This window comes from Capsicum annuum, chromosome 3, assembly GCF_002878395.1.
Source record: "Capsicum annuum cultivar UCD-10X-F1 chromosome 3, UCD10Xv1.1, whole genome shotgun sequence".
Taxonomy (NCBI): Eukaryota; Viridiplantae; Streptophyta; class Magnoliopsida; order Solanales; family Solanaceae; genus Capsicum; species Capsicum annuum.
This window is the reverse complement of record NC_061113.1, coordinates 95,102,136-95,108,265: the sequence shown is the minus strand read 5'-3', so window position 1 is coordinate 95,108,265 and position 6,130 is coordinate 95,102,136.

The following is a 6,130-nucleotide window of genomic DNA, read 5'->3' as shown; positions in this document are numbered from 1 at the left end:
AGGAATGTTGAATAGGAAATTATCTCATTGTATTGAAATTGATTATTTTATCCATTAATTCTGCATATTTGAATGGTTGGTTTTAATTTTTGAAAAAGATAAAACTAATAAATTTAATTATATTGATTTTGAAAAAAAAAATGTTTGGTTAAATTCAGATCATTGCATCTTACATTTGGGTTCAAGATTTACTCCTCAATGAAAGTGGATGTTGAAATAGTTTTAAGCTATAAGTTTATTTTATTAATATTATAAAAGATAGTTAAAATATAAATCCTTTAGCGGACTTGAATAATGTTAAAATTTGAATTTTTTTACTAACAAACAATCTTCGAGGAATTTAATAGTTTATATCAATCAATACTTTTTATTTCCTCTTTCTTATTACATATATTAAGTGGTTATGTTTGATTTTTAAGAGGATTTGCACATTCTTACATGTACATGTACATGTTTTTGTTAAAGTGTTCAGTGATTTTACTAATTTTATAACAAATAGTCATATGAACAGAAGGTCACTCTTGAAATCAACCTCCGTTAGACATGCAAGATAACCTCGAACCCTGCACATGGTGGAAGATTTAACACACCGAACTACCACTTTATTTAGTCATATGAGTTTGAGTTGTTTAAGAATGGAGATAACAAGAATAAAACTAATACTTAGATCAAATTCTATTTTCTCACTAAGCAACAAGTTATACTTACTGTTTTTATTTTATGCTAATTATTAGTTATAAGATTAAATTTTACTGTAATTTAATTCGCTAAGGTTATTTTAATACTCCAAAGTTCTTAATCAGATAAAACCAAAAATAAACATCATTACAATCCAAATTATGAATAGACATATACATTTATTTTTTCACATTTTCACTCTATCAAGAAAAAAGATATATAACATTTAAATTAATTATTGACTTGCCCGTTTCGTAAAGTTTTGAATATCTTTTACAGTACATTTTGTTAGCATTTTCTTTCTTTTAGAGGAAAATGAATCATATAATATCTAAATTAATTATTAGCATGATCATTTAGTAAATCTTCTAATATCTTTTACAATCACGCGAAGTGCGGTCAAGTTCACTAGTATTATAACATGCTAAGACACTACTTTGATAAATTGCAAATCTTCATGTTCCTTTTATAAATAAATATTTGCTATTAAAAACTTTCAAGTATAAATAATTTTATATAAAAAAAAAAACTAATCAACAAGTTTGTAATATTTTATTTATATGAGGTAGTAATGGTGATATCTTCATTGCAATAATTTCTTAAAGTGAAACAAGGAATAATTTTATTGTTAGAAATTCTCATAAACCCTCCACCACATTATTGCCTAGGTTTTTCAAGAATAATAGTTTCTCCACTTTCATTCACCGGATTAAAGACATATGTAAGTATCTTGAGAAAATTGAAGGAAAGATGTCTTTTAAATCTTGAATGAAGGATTGGTGACATTGACCAACTTAAAGGGTCAAACATTATTTGAAAACTTGATTAAGTTAATTGGGGAGTTGATTAATATTTTCAAAACTTTCTAATCTTTTCAAAAATACAAATCAACCCAACCCACACCCCTCTTAAATCCAAATCAACCAGTGTGATACCCCGAGTTTTCCCGTTAAATATTTCGCTCTCACATGTGTTGAGTCATTAAAGCCTTTTTATCTTTCCAAGAGTCCATTAACATCTCGGACAAAAATGTATTGAATTCTGTACTTTATCGTGATTAATAATTTTTCTGTGTGAAATTTCTGGATATACGACCCGTCATCGCGTAGAGCATCTAATAAGCTTTCCAAAGATATGTGGATCATCCAAAACGGACACTCGAGCGATGAGTTATGATCATTTCGATCTAACCGTGAATAGTGGTGAACAGTAAAAGTGCAGGAAAAAATACTGAGGCCAGGCGAATTTTAGGGTCAACTTCAAACGATCATAACTCCTTGTGCATAATGATTTGGGTGAGCTACTATATATCAACAGAAAGCTCTGAGAGTCCTATTTCCAATGAAATTGGTTTCATCCAATTTGTCTATTGGAGAAAAAAGTTATGGTCAATCTACTTTAGCTTATCAAAACAGTCCACCAAAGGACAGATTTGACATTATTTGATTTTTAAGAGTATTTTGGTCATTTCCACTCCAATCCATCCGGGTAAACCATGGATTTAAGTCCATTAAGAGCATTCAATAGCTTATTTTTCTCCAAAATTTCCTAAGGCTCAAACCCCAACCCTAATATTCCAAATTTCATCCTTCTATGTCTCTTGATTGAACCGTAGAAATTTCAAATTGATTTGAGATTCGAGTTGATCATGTTAAGGGCTTCGAGAAGCACCCTTTATTTTCGTGAATAAAGTTTTGGAGTCGGAAGTTCATATTCATCTTCCATTTTTAGGTATGTGGGGCTTTGAAAAAGAATAATTATTTCGTTCTTATACCCATATCTTTAATTTTTATTATGGATTATTATGAGTTTGGCAAATGAATTTATTTCCAAGGTATCCTACCATGAGATTTTGATTATGTATATATATAAATTGTTCAAGCTTGCCAATTATGATTATTTAATGGATTCATATGTTTCTGTAAGTTGAATTATGTCTAAATAATTCGATTATGAACTTATAAAGATTTGAATTGTAACTTTTGAATCACATGAGTATTTGACTATTTTCGTTCTATGAATTGAGATTTAATATTGGGATTCTTGGTGTTTCTATCAAGAATTGATATATTTTGAACATGTATCCATGTTTTAAGTTCAAGAATGAATTATTGGTATTTCCAAGTATTTTCGAGCCATGTGTCAAATTTTAAGCTTCCTTATGACGATTTGAGTTATTGGGTATATTGATATCGAATTTGCAATGAGTCTTGGTATTTTCCGAATGGTTTTGATGAGTTAAATTATTGAAAATATTACGTATTGAGTCTTCATATCCTTGTCCAAATGTCGAGTCAATTATGGTTCAATGCATTGATACCTTGTTGATATTGAGGAAGATTAAAATGTTTTGAGCTAAAATGTGTTGAGTTAGGAATCCACAAATTGATATGATTTGATAAATGAGAAAGAGATTTGATTTGGTCTTTATGATAGACCCTTGTGATGTTGTGGTGGATTTCCTAACGCGTTCTGATCTTGTCGGGGAGTAGTACTTAGCACCGAGAGAGAAATTTGGTATTTTCTGAAACCTATGTGCCACTGTAGGGTTGTTTGATGATGATATTATTGGCCAGAGAGCCCGATTATGATTATTACAGTTTTAAGGTCGTACTCCCAGGCAAAGAGTATGATGCTCCCGCCAATGGGGGTTTCAAACGTTGGTATTCCATGTAGCTCACGTGGGGTTGTCGGTTATAGGAAACTCCCGTGTCCATAAGATTAAGTTTCTTGAATTACCGAGTCAATCCGAGATTTGAGTCAAAGAGTTGAGATGTTTATGATGTTTTATGGTCATTTATGATAATTTATAATTACCTATGATGATTTTTGATGATATGATAATTTATGATGATTTATAATGATTTACATGGATTACGAGATTTTATCATATGAACTGTTTATTATGAAATTACGAAAAGTATGATTTGATATAACTCAAGCCAAGTGAGTCATCATTGTCCGTATGCATGTTTTCAAGATTATACTATTTATATTGTTGCATGCACTCCCACATACTCAGTATATTTCAAAGTCTTGACCCACATATTTCCATGGGCTACATTCTTACCAAAATGTAGGTACAAGCTGTAGCGCACATATCATGTTTAGCTGGGTCGCAACTCTCGATCGACAGGTGATTAGTCCTTTTGATTCAGGGACTTGAGTTGTTCAGATTTGAGATGTATTATATTTTCTGTGTTCAGTCGTATTGAGTAGGGGTAGTTGGGAGTCATGACCTGACTATCTTTGGTCAATGCTAGTAGAGGCTTCATAGACAGTCACTAGTAGTCAGTGTATTCAGTTTTAGATTTGTATATATATTAGCAGAATTGTGACCGTGTAAATTTACTTTCATGTTGGTCAGACTAAGTTATGGATTATTTCTGCATTATTCCTTCTATTTTATGTATTTTATTCAGTTGCTTTGGGTTATGCTAGATGAAGGGTTAGCTTGGGGTCACTTGTGACCTTAAGTACCGTGTGACATCTCGAGATCTAATTTTGGGGTATTACAAGCTTGGTATCAGAGCACAGAGTTCAAATTTCCTAGGATGTCTATGAAGCTGTGTTTAGTAGAGTCTTGCGGACCGGTACGGAGACGTCTGTACTTTTCTTCGAGAGGCTACGAGGCATTTCGAAAAATGTTCCCTTTCTTTCAAGTCATAGATCGTGCTGTGGAAAGGTTCCTTAAAAAATTCATACGGGTTCATATCTTTCATAAATTGGGCCATTTCGCCTTGTTCTAAAATACCGAATATAGTCAAGTATAAATCCTTATAGATGGTGCTTTCTTAGATAATTTCCTCTGATATTACGGGCTTGTAAGTGAGATAGAAAAAAATGATTTCATTAGTGCTCTTGAGTTCCGAAAAAATGAGGTGTCATATGTACGTTCTTAAAGGTTGTGCATTAAGCCTATGTCGGAAGTGTTTTTGGATTTCTCCCTAGAATTCATGATGTGATTTCGTATTTTCTTTATTCGTGTACTAATGTTGAGACTGGGTGATTAACTAGTTCCAATTTCCTCTCTTGATTATATTCCTGGGCTTACTAGCAAAGGTTCCATAGCTTTCAAGATGGACCCTCATCCCTCTTGAGTCGTTCAGTTGAGGTAAAGCAAGACACATATTCTCGGATCCTTGATTATGGTGTACCAGGCTTTTATTTCTTGAAAATATTTTTTGATCATCTTTTGATGAAAACTTGAAGTCTAGTGAAGCCGTGTGGGGCTTATTTCGATTCACTAGCATAATTGTTTTGATAATTATTTTCTTTTTCAAAATACAAAATTAAAGTCTAGTGAAGTCGTGTGAGGCCTATTTCAATTCACTAGCAGCTGGTTGTTTACTCTGTTGTTCTTGTATTGGTTGGAACTGGGGGGTTGGAAACGTGGTGGAAGGCGGTGTTAGTAAATTATTATGGCATAGGCCATGGAATTGTGGTTGATTATTGTCGTTATGAGGTTTTGGTGGACTAGTATGTTTGAGGTATTTGATAGATGGAAATGGTTGTTGAGATTTTTGTTAATTGTAGTCAGAGTGAGTTGTTAAGTTTGTATAGAGGGTGATGGGAAAAATGAATTTAATGATTGAATTTGTACAACGTTAGTGATAGGGAGGAGATTTAGTAGGTTTGAACCGTATGTATGGGAGCTTAATTTTATTTGTTTGTGATCAAGTGTGATATTGAGTGTTGAGGTAGTAGTATGCTCAAGGTGTTATGGGGATTTTTTTAAGTTATTAAATGTTAAGAGGTTAGTGTTATCCTTGATCGAGTAAGTATGAATGATGATATATGTTATACGATGTAATTGTGAGTTAACTTGGGCATTAGAGGTTGACAAGGGTGTTAGCTTGAGATGTGATGTTAGTAAAGTACGAAGAAGTTAGTATGGTTTAGCGAAGGTTTGATGTATCCATGGTAAGTGCTAGAATCTAAGCTGCGGAGTGCATGAATTGTTGTATGATAACTTTTGAAGTTGTCTAAGTTGGTAGGTATTTGGGAGTTATGTTAAGATTGGGTTTTGCGCTCGTGGGTGTAGTTATGCGGGTTAAGTTATGGATCTTATGTATGGGGATATCCGGGGACCCTGGAGTAAAGCGAATGCCATGGACTAGAGTTTTTATGGTGATTCGTTGACTCGGAATGTTGGCTTAAGTCTAAGGGAGAGATAGTAGAAAAAAAATTAACTAAGTTAAGATTGCGGGATTCAAGTAGGTGTATCGGTGGGTTGCAAGTTGGTGGTGAGAAGGAGTGGTGTTGATCCTATTTTACCCCAGCCTTTTCAATGACTTCAATATTTTCTCATGCCTTATGTTTCATTCCCCCGATCATAATACATGTTCATGCATATCATGGGAAATCATGTATTCTCCTAACTATCGAAATATGGAGTCCCAATTTTTCTAGCGGGCGAAATTGATATTCCATAAGCTATAAACTCCAAACT